This window comes from Amphiprion ocellaris, chromosome 12, assembly GCF_022539595.1.
Source record: "Amphiprion ocellaris isolate individual 3 ecotype Okinawa chromosome 12, ASM2253959v1, whole genome shotgun sequence".
Lineage (NCBI taxonomy): Eukaryota > Metazoa > Chordata > Actinopteri > Pomacentridae > Amphiprion > Amphiprion ocellaris.
The window spans coordinates 25,786,517-25,811,680 of record NC_072777.1 but is presented as its reverse complement, the minus strand read 5'-3'; the positions used below and the strand labels follow the sequence as shown (position 1 = coordinate 25,811,680).

At 39.5% G+C, this 25,164-nt stretch overlaps 1 protein-coding gene across 1 annotated transcript in view; it reads left to right on the top strand.

Annotated features, from left to right (window-relative positions):
- Positions 1-25,164, top strand: part of lrfn2b (leucine rich repeat and fibronectin type III domain containing 2b) — a 175,869-nt gene that overhangs the window by 76,424 nt on the left and 74,281 nt on the right. The window contains exon 3 of the mRNA XM_023276333.3: positions 16,185-16,294. The gene's annotated coding sequence lies outside the window, so the exon portion shown is untranslated. The remainder of the gene's footprint in view (positions 1-16,184; positions 16,295-25,164) is intronic.

The window sequence follows — 25,164 nt, the reverse complement described above, 5'->3', positions numbered from 1 at the left end:
TCATCACTGGAGTCCTTAGAGCTTCTAGGGAACTCCTCCATCACTCTCATGCTCTCAGCCATTCCTCCACTTGCCTGTCTTTTGCCATAAATTGAGTTAACTGTGATGCCCTGCAGGGAAATATACGCCTGTACTGCTATACATACATCATGCACATATCAGCACATGATAATGTCTGTTTTTGCAGCGTCCTCCAGTTTGAATTTCAAACAGCACATACTGGCCAACTTCTTACCCTTAATCTGTCATTGTATCTTGGGGGATATGTACATTTTAAAAGTTGCTGAATAACATTTTTTTTTCATTGCTATATTAAGACATAAGCTATAATTAGTTTTAGCAAGAGGAAGTGGCAAAAAATGTAAAGATTTTTTGAGTGTGAGCCATTTCCCATATGGAGCAACTTTGGCAAAGGCATCGAAAACTTTTTTTTTGTTGTTGTTTTTTTTGGCTTGGATGGTATTCAGATCGGGCTTTGTACTCATCTGGAGCATTGTGATGCTGATTTAAATGGACAAACTAATTAGCTGTGTGGCGTCATGTTGTGGCAACAATTACAAGACACTGTCGACAGAATACCTGTTCTTGGTCAACAGTATCCTTTCTGTAGCCAAAATACAACATACAACTGACATAGGGGTGCAGAATTATGGCCAAAATGACATTTTATCTGATTGACTTTAACTCCAAAGTATGTTTGTTGCACTTTCTTAATTTTGAAAAACAGCACTGCAGCAACACTTCAATGCTATTCCTGCTAATGTACAAATGTGCATCAAAATAAGACCTAAATAAGATTATTTTTTTACCTAAATTCAGTGCATCCCCTTGAAGCAAAACATTAATAAAACTGCACCCAAAATGCCTCACTTGCTGAACATCACCGTGAAAATATACTTTTGTTCCCTAAACTCCTCACACGGAGGCTACAGTAGAAGCTAGCTAGGTGTCTGTACGCAGAGAAGCCTCTAGTCTCCACTCAGTTACTGCAGCTCACACAGGTGTGTGACCAAAAATAGAAAAGAGTTAAATAAAGTATCAGTATTGTCTAAGCTGAAACCCAAAGATTTTATCTACATTAGCGGTTTTCAACGAGGAGCTTTATATGAGCAGAACATGCATCTTTAGCATCAGTATCACAGTAGATCATGTTAATTTTCAATTGTGATCACAACTGACATTCTGTTCATTGTACAGCCCTATAAGTGATACTTTTTAAAAAGTTTTTTGCAACCAAATGGTGACTTTGGTGCAAAGACAGGATGTCAGCAGACTCTGTGTGGTGCAAAATAAAATAAAATAAGAATCCGTGCATTCAAGAATTCTTTAAGAAAATTATGTTCTTTCAGATAGATTTATCTTGCAGGTTAATCATGGAAAATGAGATCTGTGCAGCTTTTCATCAAAACAAGTTGCCTTCCACTTCCTACAATGTGACTATTGCACATGTGCACATCACATTAGTCAATGCTGACATTATAATGCAGCCCTACTTTAATTTATTTTCTTTTCTGGCATGGTCTTCTACATTCTGCAGATGTACATGCTTGAATGAAAATCAGAAAAGCTACAGGGAGAGGTCTCCAGATTCCTGCCTTGAAAATAGTATGGTCGTCCAGTTTTGCTTGATGATGACTATGATCTCCTATAGGATTTATTGCTTACTCTGCTTTGTGGCGTACACACATTTGCATGGCGATTAAGTTGTCTGTTTTCCACCGGGGCCCGGTCTTATTGTACATTTCTCATTCATTTCTCTATAAAAATATTCTGTCCTCAAATCCCATAAGCTGCTTTGTATGCAGCCGAGCGTGCCCACGTTTCCTGCCAAGGCCTTACTAGTTGTTTTCCATCTTTTTTAACCTCTCCTTGCGGAGTTTGTTCTTGAATGAGCAGGAGGACACGAAGTGGGTGCTCTTAATGTTGTTGAAAGTCAGCGGGGGGGAGCAAGGCGGCACACTGAGTTGAGGGATGGGCTTTTAATTGCACGAGTTTGGGTTGAGGCCTGAGCTCTGTAGCTAACCCCAACCTCTGATCTCTGTGTGTGGGAGAGGAAATAGAAACATGAAATATTAGGGAAGTGGAATCTAGTTCTGTGATATCATTACACTGGCACTGCTCAGCTCGTGGAGCACGCACACGCAGCTCGGTTCAGTCGCTCGGAGTGTCCTTCCACTCCGCTGGTATTTAGAGCAGTCTGGACTTATAATGTTTTCCATTTTTATCTGGGGAAACGAGATCCATTCCAACAAATGAGCTTTGTTGCTCTACATCTGTGAATTGGAATAGAAACGGAGCCTGGCGAATTCTCTAAAAATAACTTTTCCTGTGCTGTGGTTACTCAGGCTGCTTCACAGTCATGCTGCTGTATGAGTAAATACTAGAAGCTGCTATATGTAAATTAGAGAAATAACGAAGGGAGAGGCAGTGGGGCAACTGGATGGCAGTGTTCTGACATTTGCCTCGGGGACACTGGTGACAGACGATTTCTACCAGTGAAGGACACCTTGGATGTAATGTTCAGTGAGTTAAACACAGCAGTCGACAACATCGCATTGTACAGCTGTGTGGGTTTAAAAAGATTTACTTTGTGTGCTCAGGGGTTATATAAAAGTTAAGCCCCCTGACTCAGGAGCCACACTCCCCCCTACTGGTATAGGGTTACACTTCAGGAGTCATTACTGCTCTGCCTGCCTCTCCATTCCTCGTCAAACACTGCAGGATCTGGTGTTATTTATAGCAACGGAAGCTAATGATTGATATCTGCTGCTTTTCTGTCTGAGCATATCAACCTCTGATATTGGAGTAAAAGTTATTGTTACTGAAGTCTCACTCCACAAAGTTGTGTTTCTATATAAGTAAACTGCAGTCTTCATTACATTTTAGACAAAATGGGTTTTCTGCCACTTTGCATTTGTTTGTGTTAATGCGAATAAGTAAAGTCAACCTTGCAAATTATTTTATTGCTTTGTTGTTGCTCTTTTTCAGGTGATCAATTATAAATTAATCAGGCTGGGACTTGTCACCCTGCTAACCCAGAAATTGGAGGAAAAGTTTTAAACATGAACTGAAAGGGTTGTATTTGAACCCAAACCATATTTTCCTAAACTTAACCAAGTACTTTCCACAGTGAAATTTAAGCAAACGTTGAATTTGTGTCAAAGTGTTTCTTTAACTCTAACCATGTAGATTTGCTGCCTAACCAAAGAGTGAGTGAAAATCTAAAGTGAAAATAAAACGTGTCGACTTTTTAGACATGAGGAGTTGTGCCATTTTTCAACACTGGATGCTTGAAAGCCGGTGTAACTAGGTAGCATCATGATAGTTGATTGGCAGGAATCAACTATCACTATCCAACAGCTGCAGAAACAGCCACAACCTCAGCTTTGTGCAAATTGGGAACGAGTACCGCAACGCCCCATCTCTCAGGACCCACTGTAACACAGCCAGAATTTAAACTGGAAGGATTACCTGCAGTGTCACAAGTGAGAAGATAATGCGTTTGGTTCTAAATAAAATTGGGCATCTTTCAAAGCCTAAATGGGAATGCAGTGTAGTTGTAGAGGAACATAGTTTTGTGGAGACCTTCATTTTGGCAAGTGTTACCTTTTAGTATCACCAGTAGTAATATTAAAAGTGCAATGCAACTTCTTAAAACTACTACTATTAACGCTTTGCTTCTGTTACTACTGGTGCAAATGCCTCTATTATTCCCCTACTGCCACTACTTTAACTACTGCTACACGTAAACATACAATAAGAGACATTTTCATCTTAATACCATCCTGTTAACACCTAAAGGACATAATGCATCAAAGCAACAATGGCAAGCAAGAATTATGCCAGTTTTAGCACAGTGCGTCCTTGCTACTGATATCTTCGGCTTAATAACATCAAGAATGGTGTTAATCCATTGGGGTTTAGTAACTAAATGTGAAGGCTTCCGCTGTAAAGGCATCTATTTTTGCTGCAGTGATTCCAGCAAGGAAAACACATCTCTTACAGACCTGCAGATTAAGTGGTGGTTTAGCATTCAAAAACACAGTGTGAACATGGTACATCCTAACCTATCTAGGTGTGGATACACTAGAAAGCCAAATACGACTCTACATTTAAAGTACATGTGCAAACCATTAGCAATTGAAGATCAAAGCATGTCTGAAGTCCCAGTGTTCATTACAAGGTTGTTGGTCCATACTTTCAATAGTAATAACTTAAGAAGATGCAGTTTAAAAAAAAAAAAAGGAGTAGAGCAAATGGAGTGCAAGGGATAAGAAAAAGTTTTATTACTACTTACACTGCTGACATCTACAACATTACTAGGGTACTTTTGCTGCTACTACCTGTAACAGTACATTTCTACTGCAGCAACAACCACTGCTACTGCATTCAATAACTTTACCAGGCATTGTAAACATTTTCAGTTGCTGCTTTGGGTATATCTCAGCTAGATTTAATTAATGAATCGTCATGTAAACGTCATAATACCATGGTTAATGGCTTCAACTGAAAAAAGCACTTATACTATTAATGTTATAAGCAGGGTATATTTTATTTTATTTATCTATATGAGAATGTGGGACAAAAACACCAACAAAAACACTAATTCAAATTAAAATCATTTCATTTTATATTTGAATTATACATACAGTACTGAGCAAAAGATTATATTGACTTGTAAGGACCATGTATATCATGGTAGTGTGAAGTTTCCAATGACTCCTGCAACTCTTGATTTTCTATGATGGAATCACTGAAACACATGCCACAAAAACCAATCAGGAATTTTGGTTCTTTGACAGATTTATTATAGGTCTTGTGGAAATATAGCAAAATTTGCTCGGTCAAAAATATACATAGTTAAGCATCTCTTTCACCATTTGCGCCATTTTCACCTCAACTAGGTGCTTTTGGTCACCATCCACAGGTTTCTGGTTGTGTCTTTGACCACTCCTCTGGCTCATGACTGCCAGATTATACATGTTCTCTACAAGTGCATGTAAACATGTGTTCACAACTGTATATACACACATAGATACCATTGCTATCTAATGAGGACAACACTTGTTGAAGTGTCAGCCTGTACATACTGTGTGTAGTGATGACTTGCCATGCGTGCCTTCTGTTCGACAGGACACTGTGCTTCTAATTGATGCAGAAAGTCTCAGTGACATCTGCCCAGTACAAGCACAGGTTCCCCGGAGCAGCTGGAGGTTAAGTTCACTGTTGGAGGTGGTGGTAGTTCTTGGATGAGAAGGAGAATGCATCACTTGTCCCCTGTTCTCACGCACAGACACTGGCAGCCATCCAGTTATTATCCCACAGTTCTGACCTTCAGGTCGCTGCCACGGTGCACGACTGTGTGGGGCGAAGCAAAAAGATCCCCTTTCAATGTCAATACAATCTCTCCCCCACTTCCTGTTGTTGTTTTCTCTTCGCATTTTGTCTCTGAATGTTTTATTCATTTCCTGGCATGTTGATTGACTTAATGAAAGGAGAGATGGGAATTGAACTCATCATGTTTTATGGATCAAAGACACAATGAGGTCTGTGCTTCTTCGCCGTGTGTTTTTCCTTCCAATTAGCCAAGTGGCTGACACTGCCTGGCGGATGCCTGGCGGATGCCTGGCGGATGCCGGGCCCCTGCGGGTGATGGAGGTCGATTGGAGGCATGAAAGAGACACCCGTGGGAGTTTTGCTCACTTGGATGTCAGGGACATGTCTAAGCACTGTGGATGTGTACGATTGATACAAACAGCCAGCTTAATGTGTTTGTTATTGTCTGCGCCGTCATTTCGCACGTTCTGCCTTTTTTTTCTCCCCATGGTTCAATCAAAACGTTCTTTCACTTATGCTCTTTCCCACAGAGGCCTTGGATTACATCAAAGTTGCCGTGTTGTTTTAGAGTACAAGCTTCAAACAAATTAATGAGCTGATGTTGTTGGCTAATTAACGTCAGCTGATACGGTTTTTGTCTGCACACAAAAATAGTTGCTCCATATCTCCGCTTCTCCCAGTCTTAAAATAGCCTGGAGTTTTTTTATTGGAGGGCAGGATCTCAGATAGCGGTTCTGTGTGTCTGCAGTTGTAAACCGTTGATTCCTTCCAGTGCATTTGATCTGAATATGGCTCACTTGACTTAATTGGCAAGCTGCACCGCTCATGAGCCACCTTCTCATAGAGAAGGTCAAATGCTAATGGAAGGAGCTCTCAGCGAACTGTGTGCACAAACTGGACTCTGTGCAGTCCTGCAGGTCTCCTCTGAACTGAATGAACAAACAGTCTGTTTGTGACGCTGCTCATTGCAAGATGCACTGACTTGGATACATAATTATCAGAAACAGAGCTACAGTACGTCTGCAGAGATTAATGTGCTGAAGTCTAACTGTCCACAGCTTATCATGTTGAGAGCTCTCTCCGTCCTTGTATCATTATTCCGGGGTCACTGCTAAGCTGCTTCATCGTGTCATCTCCAGGTGTGGAGGATGTGAATGAACACATCATTGAACCCAGGAATAGATCGCATTATTCTGTATTTTGTCCTCTCCTGTGTCTGAAAAATCGGTGTGTTTTCTTTAGTTGATTTTAATGTTTTTATTTTTGTAGGTGCTCTGTGAATAGCAGTATGTGAACCCAATGCTATTTTTGTAAGTCAAGTCATGATCAGACTAATACACTATCATCCCAGCTTGACATAACCTAAACTGAGTGTACTGGCTGAGATGTACTATACAGACTGGAATTACAGTTTCATAATTGTAGATGATAAAAGTGAAATGAGGATGCAATAAGGTATACAATAAAATTTGTTTTTATTTGTCAGTTAAGTTTGTACAAAGCAGTAGACAGAAAAACATAAAAATCAGATCAGTATTGGGTGTGAGCTCCTTTTACATTTAATACAGCACCAGTTCTTCAAGATGCTCGGCAGGTAGGTTGTTCTAGTCATCTCAGAGGGCTTGCCACAGTTCTTCTGTGGATCTAAGCAGTCTCAATATCCTCTGTTTCTTCATGGAATCCCAGAGTGACACCATGGTGTTGAGATAAGGCTTCTGTGGGGACCAGACCATCTGTTGCAAGACTACTCGTTCTGTTTGTGGCTGAAGATAGTTCTTTCTGACTCTGGCTGGAGGTTTGGGCTCGCTGTCAAGTTGCACAATGAGACCAATCAGACGCCTCCCTGATGGTGCTGCATGAAGGATAAGAACTTTTAAAGTGCCTGAAATAGTGTAGAGGAGTCACACCATGTCAAACAAGCTCAATGGTTGGGAGACAGATGTGGAATTAAAAAGACAAAATTATTTCGACATTACTAGGAGTGTAAAAGAAACAAGCTGTATGAATGTCTATGTATGTTTGCTGACACGCAGCTCTCAGCAGGGAGACGAACAACAAGACCCCAACGTCGCTCCTTGACAAAGAAAGAGTGAGGATCTGCAGAACTTCAGATAATGTTGAACAAGTGTTTAGTTTTGTCATAAGAATATTTTGGAAAACTCACATTATGAATTACTGTACACGGCAACTGTATGGTCCAAAAAAAAAAAAAAGCCAAGGTTTTGGGATCTGTAAAGGAAAGCAAACTAGTTTCCTGCAGTTTACATCATCCACCACCCTGAACTGTCCAGTTTTACCTTCCACTTCACCACAGGTTGGCCTGCAACTAGTTGGCTTGACGACCTCAAAGACATCACAAGAACTGGAATTGCAGAGGCTACTAGAGCTGCTGCTGACTGTAGACCATGGCACTCTCTCATTTGAACCACACCGCCGTTTACTTATGCTAGGTGACTTTAGAGAGAGACCTCAACACAACTGGACAGGTGGCCAGTCAATCACAGGGCTACACATAGAGACAATCACACTCGCATTCACACCTACAGACAATTTAGAGTCACCAATTAATGTCAGCCTGTTTTTGGACTGTGGGAGGAAGCCGGTGTACCCAGGGAAAACCCAGGCATGCACAGGGAGAACATACAAACTCCATGCAGAAAGATCCCGGGAAGGCCGGGAACCAGGAATCTTCTAGCTGCAAGGCGGCAGTGCTAACCACCAATCCACCGTGCAGCCCCCCCCCCCCCCCCCCCCCCCCCCCAAACTAGAACAATAATCAGCAAAATAATATATATTTTTAAACTCTGAATTCCAAAGTACGACTCGTGTGACTGAATCTGACTTGCAGGAAACTTTTTTTTTTTTAAGTTTCTTGGAGGTTTTCCGTTTTTGCTTGCTCTGCACCTCACTGTAGCGGATTTATTCAAACTTTGGCAGCAGCAGTAGCAGCAGCTCCATCGTTCCGTCTCACAGTTTGTCAATGTTTGCATGTAATTACAGAATACATCACACCACACCACTGGATGCATTCATATTTAAAGTGGTAACCGTTACCAATATAGTTACCGGGAGTGTGAGTGCACCGTCAGCTGGAAGCAACCAGCTGAGACTGGCTCCATCACTGCAGCTCTTAACTAGGTCATAGAGGGAAAACGCTGGAGGTGGAATGGCATGTTTTAATAAAGAAACAGCAAAAAATAGCAAAGCTTACAGTTATTCATGGCGGTGAGATATTTTTACTGCGCTGGCTGTACACAAGAGCCTGTGCCAGCAAGTTTTCTCATTTAACACGTGGGATCATTGCATAACATGCCACCATATTGTCTGTTATCACACAAGGTCCCTTCAGCATGATTTTTCAGCCAGACCTTTGTCATATTTTTGAGCATTTTTCAGTTATTTGTGCAAAAAAAAACATAATGAGGACGTTCGAGGACAGGGTGATTAAGAACTTTGTGATTCACTGGTGAGATGGCAGCATGCGACACGTGTATGATGTTAAAACCAGCAGTGGGAGTGTGACATTTAGTGCTGATTCCGCTGCCTGTGATAATTCCTCCAGCTATTTTTTTCTACCCCAAATTGGCAGATGCAAAACAAGTTAACATGGAGAATTAACACAGACAACCACTTTTGGAGTGGGAATTGTCACAAACTTTCATCCACAATGAAGGTCTATGCAATAAATCATCATTTTAAAAGAATATGTTGGCCTTTTGCAGCCAGTGAGTACTGATTCAGAATATTTTTAATGGTTCTTTAGTTTTCTAAATATATGATTTTACCCATTTTTTTAAAGGTACAACAAAATCTTAGCTGTTTGTCCTCTTCTTTAATGAGTATTTCAGTATTTTTGGCAAGACGCTTCCCTGTATTTTGCTGCAAACTCAACACTTTATACATGTTAATATGTTGTCTTGATAAATTTGCAACAAACATTTGTACACACCAACCTTCTGATCTGACTTTTTCTCTCTCTGGTCATTGACTAAACCCCTAAAAATGTGTCACCATGCATTAAAATTACATTTGTAGATGCTTCATTTGCTTGTTTTTCTGCTGATGTGGTTTTAAATTTGTATGTCAACTGTGGTGCTGACTCTTTATTTTGTTCAAGATGTGACATAAAACAACACTATATGCACATGTTAACAAAGTCAAACAAACAAAAAAACACAGATTTTCACTGGAATATCCCAAATGAACTCTTATCTGTTTTACCTCGCCAATTTTTTTTTTCATTTGGAGTAGACCCACTGTCAGTAAGATACAACCCATCCTGTAGATGTTTCACATAAAACTGGCTGACATTCATCATGATAAAATGATGATATTGTTAATTACTGACTATTTTTCATGACCTAATATTAATAGAGACCAGCAGAAGAAAGGTTTATTTTGAAATTTCACCATATTTTTCCAAAGCTTTGGACAGTAGTGCAAATGTTACAAGTCTGTACAACTATAGAGGCATAATATTCAAAGAAAAGTCCTAAGAATAAGCCACATATACACTACCATTCAAAAGTTTGGGGTCACCCAAACAATTTCATGTTTTCCATGAAAACTCACACTTTCATTCACAATTGCACAAGGGTTTTCTAATCATCAATGAGCCTTTCAACACCATTAGTTAACACAATGTACTATTACACGGGGGTGATGGTTGCTGGAAATGTTCCTCTGTACCCCTATGGAGATATTCCATTAAAAATCAGCCACCGAGAAGAGTCATTTACCACATTAACAATGTCTAGACTGTATTTCTGTTTAATTTAATGTTATCTTAATTGAGAAAAACTGCTTTTCTTTCAAAAATAGGGACATTTCTAAGTGACCCCAAACTTTTGAATGGTACTGTATGTGAAACAATCTAAAATATACATATACAATCACACATTTGTAAAAATATTCCACCTATAAAAGCACCATGTTGCACCTTGTGTAAAACAGATAACCAGTGCATGTTGAACAAAAAAACAGGGCTTCAGAGATCAGTCTTGTAGGTCAAACATGTGGCCGGACACATCAGGAGTTCAGATTGAGCTGTTGTTTGTGGAGCAGAGTGATAGATGTAGTAACAAAAGACAGTTCAAAAGGGTTACTTTCGTATTTGAAGGCTCTGCAACAACTACCTGGAGGTAGTGGTTTGTATTGTGGAAATAAAATGTGAGAGAGGTCCTTCAGGATCTTCTGTGCGTGTCTGACAACAGTTTATTTTATAGACTGAGTTGAGGGATGGACGTCCTTTTGCCCCACAGTCACTTTAATTGCTGTAACCAAGCTGTTTATATTTGACTTTGACTGGACATGCTGCAATGCTCTATCTGATGAGACTCGATTACGGCATTATAGAACGTTTGTGCTGACACCAAACAGTCTGCAGAGAAAGTGTCAAAGTCTTTGTGACAACCCAGCAAACAGATAATCAAAATGAACTGTCCATTTCAAAAAGTTGTCCATTTGGACCCAAAAAGTGTCTATCGCCGGTATTGTTTCATCACCAAGCCCTAGTTTCACATTTAAAGCCATCTATTCTGCAGACAGTGTTGACTTTTACCAACAGAAGCTCAGTGCTGAAAAATAAAAAATAACCAAAAATGACACAGAAGAAGCCGTTTGAAGTCAACAAGTACTTTAACTGCATGTTTATGGCACCCAGAGATTTCCCCACAAAGCCTTTCATTTTAAAACTGTGGGCCTACTTACATCAAACAGGAACAGTGGGTGATGTTTATCCTGACTAACAGCCAGACAGCAGCCTGGTTATCACAACAAGATTATGTTTATTTATTCAGCTAATAATTTTAAAGTAGCCTAATTAGTTTGTCAGGAAGCCCTTTGGTGCAATTGCACATGGTGATAAAGATGGCTGAAAGCTTTATTCGCTAGTCATGTGACTGTCGTCTAAAGTCTAATATCAAGTCCCAGGATGCCTCGATTTCATTACGCACCGCTGGAGTGATGGACGGATAACTTGCACAGTGATTCAAAGGTGACTTGATCAGTGGCAGAGCAGCTGTATCTGTTTTTTTTGTAGGGTGTCTCACTGGACGTCCATGTCCCTTTGATTAGGAACCTGCTCTATTTACGGACCACATGGATCCTCACTCAGGGTAACTGTGACCACTTGTAGAGACGACTGCAGTCTGGACACCGAGAGACTGACAGAGCAGTCGGATACCTCCAGGAGTTACATTCACACTGCACGATTTAGTGCCTCGCAATTTAGGTCTAGTGCTCCCTTTGTGATCTAAGGCGGGAAGTAAGAGCGAGGAGGCTCCAGAAAACTAAAACAGAGAATCAGACATTGGTGTTCCTACGGTCCCATGACAGAAGCTGCTGCTAAAGTCACTTTAACAGCTCCGCACAAAAGACTTAATTCTGATTGTCAGAATTAAGTAGGTTTAAAATGAAAGCTGACTAAATGTCTTACTGACCGATTAATTGTATTGAGCGAATGTGTGGCTGAGGATGAACATGGCCCCTGTGCTCGGAACCGCAATTAGAGCATCGACTGCTCTGCGGAACAGGGAGAATAATGTGATCAGAAATCATAATCCACTCAGAGCGAGACCTGCAGTGGGCATTCAACTACTGGGAACTAATGGGCCTAATGAGCAGGGATCACTTGTGACAGATGGCCGCCTGGTTGCGGATGTTTGAAAGAGGAATTCTTACGCCAGCGTTTTCTCCTGCTGGTGAACTCTGTCAGAGGCGGGTTGAAGCTCTGTATGTGGGCGGAGTGTATCACAGCCTGCACCGTCTCCTGTGACTGCCAACAGAGCTGACTCTGTCTCGAACAGGAAGCACGCCTCATGCACTGAGCAGCAACTCACCTTTCTGTTCTATTTGCACCCTCAGTCCAGACGAGAAATCTGCAAGTGTTGCAGTGTTTTGAGATTGGATGTCAGGTTCTGAATCATCTTTCATGGAGATTTAAAGGGTTTTTTGCGCTACTTTTAGGGGTTGAGTTAACACCTCTTTTTTGGCACATTGATTCTGGATCAGCTACAGGGCAAGACTGTCACTCATGGTGTTCCCTAGAAACATGGATTATTTTGCAAGTTTGGAATGGGGCTAAGATGAAAGCAAAATCACACTGCGAATGTTGGGATCTTGACAACCTGTTCGGCTGCAAGGAGTATTTTCACAGCAGTCAGCAAGACAATGAACCATTTGCACAGCAGACTTTTCGCCTTGCCACAGTGGGGAAAGTGAAATTGGAAAGTGGAATTAATGATACCTCAGTTACATTATGTATCCCAGTAAGCTTTGACTTTAAACCAGCATGCACAGCAGTAGGCCGTCCCCTTAGTGGAATGCAGCTATTATTAATACATGTTTGTTTTTTCTGCTGTGACAAGACAAAATGGCTCCCTGTCTCAACTACAAGGTCCATGTTTGCCGGCTGTAGAAAGTCAAGCAAAGGCGTTCTGAAGCTTCCAATCATGCACCTCATTTGCTAATTATACAACAGAAGGTCTGACCTCCAAATTTATGGCAAAAAAATGTGAAAAACTATGTTATGTTGCAACTTTGGGTTTATTTTTATAGCTCTGGCCATTGGTTTCATCAGTTATGATAACCTGACGATCACCCAAATGAAAGCAACATTCCAGAAACATCAAACATCGCCTAATCTAGGTCTAATGAGGCAAGTAGTTGGGTAATCAGAAAGACTGTTAGGAAATCGTCATTTAAGCCAACATTTGTAAGAAGATAATTGTTTCCCAAAACATCACAACTGATATAATGAATTCCTGTTGCAACCTGAAAATACTCTTTTTTTAAAAATTGTGAAGAATGATTAACTAAATTGGGAATGTTTTCTGTCAGTTTCCAAATAAATTGGTAGCATGTCGAGCTAAACTGCATTCCGATTTGCATCAGTTTGTCTGACTGTTTGTGTTTCTTTCTGCATTGGATCTTTTTTCTTTTCCTTTTTTTTTGATGTTGAGTACTTTGTTTATAAGCAGTTGAACTGAAAGGCAGTGCTACAAAAGCTCAAGTTTGAATAAACAAATGTGTTCCTTAAACTTTGCCTTGTAGCCTTGAAGTTTTGAGGTTTACCTAAGCCTTTTGAAAACCAAGAATGAAAAACCTTAAAGCTGGTACCATGGCCATGTAATAATGTTCTCTAAATTAATGTTTTCTCACAAGATGAATCTATCAAAACATTATGTCTTTATACAGTGGTTGGCAAAACTCTCATCAAGCATGGGAGTCACCAGTGGATGCATGTTGACGACGAAGACGTAATGCTTCTTCTATGGTGTTGCAGTCAGCCACACACACTACTGGCAGGCGTGCATTGAGGAATTGCCTGCAAAAAAAATAAAAATAAAAATGCAAGAATCTCCTAAGTATAATTCATCCAGATGGATCGAGTTGCCCTTTAGCAGAACAACTTTTTATCAAGTATGTAATAAGCTCTCAGCATTGTTTCTACACTGTTTATCACTATCTGTAAGAGTAGCAGCTGCACACTTTGCTGATGAGGAAATGTTCTCTCCATATGTCTACTTTTGCATAGCATAATTTTTTAAAAGCATTGCCTGGTTGAAGATCGCTTCATGCATTCAAAAAAATGCAATAAATGTAGTTTTTGGAGGGTTTTTTTGAACATGTTATGAGCATAGAATGTGCAGAATTTCGGCTGTATTTTCAGTGCTTTGCAGGAATAATGTGATCTTTAAAAGCCTCACAAAAAAAAATATTTGTGTGTTATAAGTATGCAGAAAACACAAGAAAATATAGGTTTGGTGTTTTTTTGAATATATCTCACATATGTTTTTTACTCACTCGCCATCTGTTTTTTTCAAGGCGTTATGGTGCCTGCTGTCATTCCTCCTCCTCAGGTCATGAAGTCATACTTTAAAGCGACTTCAACAAAGAAAATATTGTGGGGAAAATGTGCAGTCTTTGTTCTGTGCAAAACTGCATTTGTTAGCTCTGCAAGTTCAGCAGAAGCTAATATGAAGTTCAAGAAGTGACAGTAAGACCAGTCAGGTTGGTTCATTCATGTTGCCCGTGTGTAGGTTTGTTTCCAATGTTTGATTCCCTACAAAATAACTTACAAGAGGTATCCATCTGCCATAGCTCAGCAAAGAGACACTGTCAACCATGAAGCTTATACCAATAAAACCTGTCGACTAACTCAGCCTGTTGCAGCCTCATATTAAATCGGAAACTACAAACTAGGGGGAAAAACAGTCCTATAGTTTATGCACAAAGTAAGGTCTGAGGATTTTCATTACTTCACGGCAAGTATGTGCAGGATGAACAATTACTTCAACAAAATGATGTGCAAACAATGATGCAGGTGTTGTACTACAATGGGCTGTCCTTTAACTGTCTCCACCGGTACCCGAAGGTATCTGTTATAAAACTCCCCCAGTGCCATTATTTGAAGGTTGCAGTGCAGCACAGTTACTGAAGAGGTTGTCTCGTCCTACTAAAAAGACTAGTTCTACTGTGACTAAAATGGATGCAACAACTTTACATTTTTTTTTCTTTTTTTTTGCATAAAATTAGTAGAATACGGAGTTGAGACTTTTCATAACGAATCACAAAGGTCTTATTTACTGTCTAGACAGGGGGAAATTTAAGGTATCCAGGAGCTCTCATGTTGCATTCCAGAAATGTAAGGAAACCAATGTACAATAAAACATACAATAAACATGAAAATAGTGCTTGAAATAAGGTGCCAAAATAGATATTTACAAAAAACAAAGCTGCAAAGATCACTCGATTTTCCACTAAAAAAAAGTATTTTACAGGTTTTAGTGCAGTGTAAAAGTTGAACTAATAATAAGCATGAGCATGATGGGGGTTGGTTGGTCTTGGTGGATTATTGGTTTTATTGAGTTGAGTAACTGGAGTGTAACAGCCAACATTTCAGGTCATGACCCATCTAATTTGTCATTTTGATTAGACAAAAAAAAGTCACTTTTTGATGGAGTTCCTCACAACCTTACTTTGCTCTGGAGATTGGGACACGGACTTATTTCATAATTCTTCCAAGTACCTCTTTTTTGAGTCCAAGGTTGTTCATTTTGGCCTTACAGTTTTGCAGCTGTTACCTCCTATATTTGAAGATGTTTTTTCAGGTGGCAGTTTAAAAAAAAAACAGCCTTGGGCTTTGAAAGGTCGGTCAACAACTAAAAAATTCAGTTTGGCCTGTGGTCATGATATTGAATTACCTTTAATTAGTGGATGTGATATTTATCATTTAGTGAAAGGTCAGTGCTAAGTGTGAAAAGTTTGCTAAGGTTACCTGAATGTTATTTACGTCATTCTGTGCTAATAAAAGATAGGGAAGACACAAAAACACTGATGATTGCATAGGGCCTGCACCTATATCGCACTCTTCCATCTTAATGGTACTCAAAGCACTTTACACTGTTTCCAAATCATGCATTCACACTCACACACACATCACAGCTGTCATGCTAGGTGCTTGGCTGCCATCAGGAGCGACTTCAGGTACAGTGTTTTGCCCAAGGACACTTCATAAATCATAAATGTGTTTGCTTCTTTACTAAAAGTTCTGAACTGTCCCTGCGGAGTTGAAACGTGTGATCAATCCGAATATTGAGAAGATTAGAAATCCCTGGTTTCTATGGTGTGTTTTTAGCTTTCCATTTCATTCTGTGGTTGAAGCCTCTGGAGTGAATAGCTAGTGCTTAAAGGAGATTTGTTCCTCGATCAATGTACGATGTCGTGAACTTGCAACCTCCTTGTGTGCCGACAGAACTTTGTGGGATGCTCCGAAAAGTTAATAGTCTGTCGGACAAAAACGTCGTGATTGATTACTTAAGAGGACTCTGTCTGTCTTTTCACAGGAGGTTGTGACGGCGAGGATGTATTCAGAGCTGCAGGCACTGGTGAGGCGCAAAGATGGAGCCCTGACCTCAGGTGGTTCCTCCACCTCATGAGCCTCAACCTGTTCACTGTGAGTATTTCATCCCGGCTGCTCGACACAAAGGCATCTTTTTGACTGTGAAGACCACATAAAGTCATAAAGGAATTCACAAAATGTCATAGAGGAAGATTAAGGCATGGCAGGTTCCTTAGAGTTTAAAACAAGTGCTGCTAGATATGGATTAAGCTTCTCGAACTTAAAGGTCATGTTTTAGAAAACTCTGGTATTTGAAAAATGTCTGCAAAAACCTCTCATTTATCACTGCAGCCATGAAGCCAGCTCATCATGATAATGTATATGCAGTATGTCATATAAGCTATATCATGAGACAGACTATATTTAACAATTCTGGCTGGTTACTTTTTGTAATGATTGTACGGATTTTTGTATAGCAACGGTCAGTGAAAGATTATGTTTGAATTTACAGGATAAACTACTGCATCAAAGTCAAACCTCCATGCCTTTACTCATCATTTACCTTCATAAAGGACACATTACTTCTCACTTTGACCCCAAATTTTAGCACTGATTGAAAATTCTGAACTTCAGAATCATCCACATCTCTTGGCTTTTATGCACCAAAGCCATCTTTAGTAGTCAAATGTAAAGCTAATTATCACAAAATGCTCTCTTTGAACATTTTACAAGTGTTGTAGACTGAACCAGGATAAACCCTGTACACAGTATTTCACTGCGATCTTTGCAATAAAAGATAAAATCATAAAGAACTTACTTACTTACTATAAATAAAATAATCCTACCATGATAGCTTCCCAGTTGCAATTTGGAAAACCTTGCATTTGAGAGTTTAGTAAACTCTGTACTATGGAATATTTGTTAGTTTCACAAGGACACTATTTGATTTAATAAAAAATAAATAACAGTAGAACAACATTTATAAGTGATTTTTTTGCTGCAGTTACCTTCAATTTTGTGCAGTATGTTTGTGCAACATTTTTCCTCATCACTCAGTTGTTACACCCCTTACTGATTTTACAAGGTAACCAGTGAGCCATTATCACATCAGGGAAATCAGTCAGTAGTACATGAAATCTTTGCAAGGATGCTGTTTCTGAGAGGTCTTCAAATTTAATACATAACCGCAACAATACCCATGACAAATATATGTAGTTTTTCTTATCTGATGTGGCTTGATGGCCTACATATATATATATATATATATATATATATATATATATATATATATATATATATATATATATATATATATATATATATATATATATATATATATATATATATATACTACTGTTCAAAAGTTTGCAGTCACTTAGGAATGTCTATTTTTGAAGGAAAACCATGTTTTTTCAATGAAGATATTAAATTAATCAGAAACACAGTCTAGACATTGTTAATGTGGTAAATGACTTTTCTAGCTGGAAACGGCTGATTTTTAATGAAATATCTATCTTCACGTTGCTTGTTATGTTGACCCAAATCCAAATTTCTCCAATTTACGAAGACATAAAGTCAATCACACTTAGAGACAATAGGCAAATGCTAGATTTAACCTTATTCAGACTGCACAGTCACAAGTACCTTTTTGAATTATACAACATTCCCCATCCACCTATAGACAGTCATAGGTGATCTGGAAATTCTAACTAAAATTCCTGAACTTCTTCTCAACATTCAGGCATCTCTTTTCATCACATACAGAGGATTCAAACACTTTAAGTCAAATTACACTGTGCTGAAGCCTAATGTCTTAGAATAGCTGGCAGTGTTGTTATAATGAAGCGAGCGAACAGCCCATCCAGTGAGGTTGGTGAAGGTCTGCGACATCTCCCAGTCCTGCATGACACAGCGAAGGTCTGGTAAAAATAGCATCCGAGGATGTGGACCCCAACGGTAACAATGATTTTAAATTAACTTCTCTTTCTGGTGTTTTTGCCGGCTTTCCAGGAGAAATGTGTGTAGTGTGGCTGCTGATCACCAGGGATTGGCTTTTATTTAAGATTAATATTTTAGCATCGGACGGACCACGGCAAGCACACTTTGTTCTTTGAAAATCGACTGTTGAGGGCTCTTTTCTCAGGAAATTTGCACACTGACCCCAAAATGTCAGCTGAGAGTTGTCTCCTCAGGCAGATATGTTGGGGACAAGCCGTACAGAGCTAACCAGGAATGTTCCCTTACAATGACACTGCGTACAGAGTAAAATATTTGTTGTTATTGTTAGAAATCCCTGTGTTAGATTAAATGATAGTGATTGTAATAGGTTTTTTGAAGATGAAGAATTTAGATCTCTGTTTTGTAGCACTAATACTGCAAATTTGTTGTTTGCGTCAGCTTTGTACTGGACTGAGCAGAACACTTTAACAAAAATGTCATTCGTTCCAGCATAGAACTGTCCATATACAATGCAACACTTGAAACAGTAATGAATCAGAAATGGCCCAACGTAGGTTTCAGACATCTCCAGCATTGGTGCATGTGCGAAGGACATCGCCTAAATCTCTTTTTATGTGATGCTGGTGTTCTGTTAAATCAGAATGTGGAGCTCTCGTACAAGTCTTTGTACCTCAAATCCCATCCACATTGGAAAATGATGAACCTCACAGTTTATATTCACTGTAAATGCTTGCGATTCCAGTGTGAAGCAAATCAGAAAGTAGGGGTGTGAAGCTCGGGGTGGTGGATGGATGAGGCAAGTCTGAGTGTCACAAACTGCAAAATTATCAGTCAATTTTAAGGCTAAGCTTTCTAGATATAAGCATGGTTGCCCTGAAAACAAGCAAATTTAGCTGTGAGTGTAGTAAGTGAATTTTAAACTATAAGATGTGTTAAATTAGTTGCACCATCTGTCATCGTAGCACATAAAACCTTGAAAAAAGATCAGCATGACTAATTTCAAGGCATGCAACTGCAAAAAAGGTTTATAGATAGACATGTCCCTTGTATTTAGGTGGGGAATTACATAATGATATAATGGTATAAGACATAGTTGCTTATCAAGACAGTGCAAGTGGCATTTATTTGAATTAATTCAGTGTCTTCCTTAGCAAGTATTACATCATCAGTCAACACTATCTTTCCTATGTTGATATTGTAAAAAAAAAATTGGAAAAAAAAGTGAGAAGTCTAAAAGCATCCTAGATACTGGAACCTGGATATAACACATCTCTTTAACACTTAACATACTGTAATCTGACATCGTGCAGAATCATCTAGGATTAACATCATTTAGTGGTGTCATGGGTTGAGGTTTGACAGCACTGTATGAGTCATGGCTGATCAAAAAAAAATAAACTCCAACCACTAATGCACCATTGAATTGATGAAACAGACTAAAGGCCCAACAGCTGATATACTCTCCATGTGATGCACAGACACTGCTTTGGCATTCCTGGTTTTGATTGTTTCTGGAAATGACTTCTTTGTGTTGATGTCAGGAATGACATTAAGCTTCGATTGGGGATCAATCGACTACCTAATCTTACACAGATGATAATATTATGTGGTTTAGACCTGACATGATACTACCTGTGTACAGATGGGAACGATTGTGGTCATGATAAAAAAGAAACCACAGTTGACTAAGGGCTGGGGACAAGATGTGAATCAGAATCTCTGTTGACATCCATCCCCTCCTTCATGCTGCGTATCACTTTAGTGCAAATACCTGAGCGTTGGTACTAATACAACAACTACACATTCATCAACAGATCTGTACACAGTGTTTCTAGAAAACTGGCAGTTAGGTTGTTCCCACACAGAACAGAACTTTGCATAGTGCTTCTGTCTATTTACTGCCTCCATGATGTTGAGATCAGGGCTCCTTGGTGCCATCTGTTGCAGGACTTCTTGTTTTTCTTGTGGCTGAAGATAGTTCTTTGAGGCTGTCGTTGTATGTTTTGACTTATCGCCATACTGTAGAATGACTGTGGGACCTATCAGACTCCCAGATTGTACTGCATAATAGAAGAGCTCCAAGGCTCCTAAAGCCGAAGGTAAATAATGTGAAGAATTGTTAAACTCTTCCAAGCTGATGGCAAGACTAAAACCAGGAGAATTAGGAGTTCTTACAGAGTTATCCCAATTTTCACCCATAACTACAAACCAAACAATCAAAATGTGACATCAGATCTCGCAAAATACATTGACTGACACAACATACTGTTTTTTTCAAGTTGAGACAAACAAACTAAAACTAAAGTCAAACCGAAAATCCATCCTTTGATTTTGCAAATTGATATGTGTGTTTTTTTTCTAAAGTTACAGGAATTTGCTTGCTAAACTTGCTCATTCATATGAGAAGATCTGTCTAGCGTAGTGATCTTTAAAGGGATGGCTACATCATGTAGCTTACCTCAACACAAGGCCTTAAAGATCCCACATTGTGCAGCTTTTTTGCAAAGTAATGAAAAGCTCACATGTCCCCAGAATGTGTCTTTCATTTTGTCAGCTCAAAATACTGTGAAGATGGTTAAATTAGCATCCCTGTGTAACCTCTGGTTTTAGGCCTGTTTTTAGCTGCTGTCCACACTCCCTTCAGGAAGAAGACTCTCTCTGTACCTGTAATTTACAGGGTTACGCTAAACAGTTGACAGTAGCCAAAACAGACATGAATGGGTTTTATGAGACCAGAACTTTCTATTATTTCTACCTTTCTCTCTGAGCGATCATTTGACATGGAAAAACAGTTTTCAAATCATGTGAGAAGCAAACAGATGTAAGAACTGGGCGAGCTTAGGCGACACTGACACATAGCAGGCAACATGAAAACACAGTAATGCAAATCAATCTAAAAATTTTTGCCACATCTGAATGCCCTTAGCTTTACAATTTCCACAGAGTTCTGACCTGTGGGCATATGATCAGAGCTAAGGGTGACATTGGCCACATTAGCCACATAACATTAAGGATTTTGTGATTGCTATAGTGATATTGCCATCAAAAACAAATGTATTCCACTGGAACTTCAGTACCTCAGATGCTGGGAGTGCCCAAAAACTCTTGCGTTTACTCTTGTAGCCAATATTTTAATGTGCTTTGCTCATAGTTGAGATTCTTAGACTTAACAGAAGCAGCGTTCGAAAGTAAATAAACCTGGCGGACGGTGAGGCTGCTAATCATTCTGAATGGCTCACTTGGAAGCAGTAGGCAGTAAGAGGCAGGATTATGCTAATTTTGAGGGACATGGCTATTGGTTCTTCAACTAGTACGCAGCAGATCAGTAAAAACATGGGGCTGTAAACATTTTGATGTCTTAACAGCCTTTATGTTAGACCTCCAAGTTCATAACAGCCACAAAACCTAACAAAAAGGGATTTTTTTATTATACAGGACCGTTAAAATAGGGGGAAACATCTCGCTTAGTTCCACTAAACTCAACTTCCATATTACATGATGCTAAGTGACAGAATAAATCTTGAAAAATAAACACTCTTATCATGCAGAAAAGTTCCATTTCAGTCTATGTATGCTGGTCCCTGCAGAGAGATTGTGACTGGGCAGTACGTGACAGCCACTGGCCATTTAACAGGAAGCATATCTTCTCCTAAGAGGTGGTCTCAAGAAGTATGTTTCCATTATTTTTCCATTAGTTGAAATATTATGCGAAGGAAATTAGCGTATTTATCCAGACAGGGAATAAATGTGAGGCAGGAGTGTGGAATGTGTATTAGAGCAGGCAATAATTCAAGTGCGGAGAAAAACTAAGAGCCTCTTACCTACTGCTGAATTTTTCATTGTTATGTGGTGCATTCAAGGACCAAACGTGGGGAGAGGAAATGAGACCGACAAAGTTTGTTTATTTATTTATTTTTATGGGTTCATGAGGGCAGAGAAGACGCTTTATCGTCTTCATCAGAGCTGCATGAATGTGAGGTGAAACAATAAAGAGGGTAATTGAAGTTGTGCTGCAGGAACAAAAATTAATCAGACAATAATGACAGTGTCCATGTTGAATATTAAAGAGCAGCTACACACAAAAATATATTTGCAAGCAATAAACTAATGTCTGTTACTCCACTTGGGCAATATAAAACTATTTTACTTACACAGATGTGATATTTCTGTTCATGGATTTTTCAAAATTGCCAATCTGAGCCCCAAGACCTTAAAGGAATAGTTTAGCACTTTGGGAATCTTGTTCAATCTGTACTCAAATAAACACAAAAATGACAATTTATTGTTTTTTTGTTAGTTATATGATCAAAATATTTCTTACAATTGGCAAATCTGCAGTCACAAAGTTGACTGCAGACCAAACACCATATCATGTCTCAGAGAAAAACAGAATTCAGACAGGATCCTGACAGAAACAAAGAGCTGACAATAAAATGAAGTGATAAGAGCAACAGCGCAATATTTTTGATATAACAGTGTAATTATTTTAATTTTCATGATAATTATTCCAGAGACAGTAGAAATATTCTTTCATAGATATGTGTCTAAACAGGGCTTCTAAAACACAGATCCAGACACCACATTGAGAGAATAATGAATGGTGATTATCGCTGCATTTTATTCACCTTTTCTTACCAGCTGGATTTGTGACGGTGTCGATGCATCATTATTCCTTCACTGCAGTCCTGGATAATCATGTACTGACTTTGTGTTAGATATTTTCAGGCAAGATAATTATTAGAAATAATAAAAGTAACCTATTGAGGTCTTTGAACTAAAAAAACCTAACTACATATAGTTAAATTATGCAAGAGTTCTGTCACAGACTGACTGTAGCAGCTGGTAGACCACTATTCGAACATGAATAGGAGGAAGCTGCTGGCTTCAAGCTGGAGGGCTCCAGCAGAATATGAACACTGCTGAGCATCATGGGGATACCGAGCTGGCCCAGATGCAGGAGGGTCATGTTAAACAACCAAATGATACCACTGCTACAGTAATCCTGCAGGTCCTCGAGTGTATCATCAAGACTGCAACATCCAGACCCTATTCTCAGTGGAGAAGAAGGTTGAAGATCAAGAAAGTCCTGAGGGACATCAGTCAGTTAACAGAGATGCAGAAGGAAGTCATGAGTGATAGGTCCTGGATGGGCAAGAAGTACAAGAAGATGCCCATAAGCGAGTCTCTAGAGACGTTTCTGTTCTCCAAAGACCCATCCAGCATGTACTCGCGATTGCAAGAGAACAAGAGCACTTGGACAGACCCTCACAGCACTGAGCAATACTGGAAGGAAATATCGGAGAAAGTGGAAGCACACTACATCAATGCCACATAGCTGGTAGACCGAACAGCAGGCCTCTCAGAACAAGCACCAGTCATAATCACAGAGGCAAACATCCAGGCGTGAAGAGCTGGACAGGCTCTGCAATAATCCGCTCCTACTGGTGAAACACCTTCAAACAAACGGTCGATAACCTGGCTCTCCGCAACATATGAGCTCCTCTCAGGCATCATAGCAACTGCATCGAGTAGGCACATGAGTCAGCATATGAGCAAGGCTCAGTAGTACATTGGAAACATCACTAGAGGGTCAAAGCACCATCTGCTAGTCGATAGAGCAATCATCCAAGACTCCAACACTAAGCAGGAAAGCCTTCTATTCATTCCTCCTTGCATCGATACCATAGTGTTTGGGAGTTTACAGTGCTAACAGAGCTGACTGATAAACATCAAGGGTGAGATGCACCACTGCTGCTCTGCACAAGTCCTGAACTCCGTAACACAGATCTCTGCAGGTGACCATCAGCCACCTATTGATGGATGAAATCAGGCTTAATGCCAGAAGCAAAAGAGCCATTGACACACTAAGCCACCCTACCAGATCAAGGGAATTGGAGTGTCATTGAGACTAGTTAAGTGAGGCTCCTTGGTGGCAAATGATCCTGAGGCGGTTCAACTGTCTCGGTATATACAATATATAAACACTGCAACTCTCTCGGGGCAGTGGATGTAAATATATATCTCATTAAGTCTTCATAAAAGTAAATAAAATTGAAAATTTGTTAAAAAAGACAATGCCTCCTTTGAAAACAAACAGATGTACCTCCGTCTCACCTCTTCTATTAGAAGCTGAGCCCTTTGAATGCGCATCCTCCTATTCAACAAGACATATAACAGAAAACCTATTAAAGCTTTCCATCAATCTCATTATCTTTCATCTCTTTTAATTGACTTATAAGAAGCCTCTGAATCTTTCATCTTGATAACCTAAAGCTAATGAGCTTTGCAGGTGTACCGTGGTGTAATCATGGAAAGTAGGTTATTAAACATTTTGGTGCAGCAGTGATTTTCTGTCAGGAAGGATTAGCTTCATTTCAGGGAGAAGCTCCCTCGCACAAAGGCCTCCCACGGCGCAGAATGTATTAACACACACATACATATGTACATGGAGCGCTGTCTGCTCCTGTGTCTGATCACACACTTCATTACTGCAGGATATGGGACTCTGTATGCTTTCCTCTGCTACTCCACACAATGATTTGTGGGATTACAGGCCCTATACACTCAGAAATGGACTCACTGATTTTTGTAATATCTCAAGTGACAGCTAAATAGCAATGTGGGATGACAATGAAAAGCTGTTTGTGGTGCATTTATTCCATATGGTATGCTGACGTACAGTAGTTGATAAAGTCAATCAATGTCAAGCTTCACAGGGTCAGTCACCAACCTTAATGATATCAATTCCATATTTTAGACTCATGCAAAACTTCATAGTTATTTGTACTTATAGACTGTTACATCTATAGGTTATTGTATAGTTTTTGGGCCCTTACAACCATAAACTTGCTCCTCTTTAGTTTTAATTTAAACAGGACGTCAAATGTTGATTGTGTATATAGTAGATTACGGACAGAACAGGGAATCCCAACCCAGTCTCCACAAAGTCCCACTCCTATACAACTAAAATTCACTTTTTGAACGTAATTTTCTCACCAATGACATTATAAGTGAGGCCTCCAGTA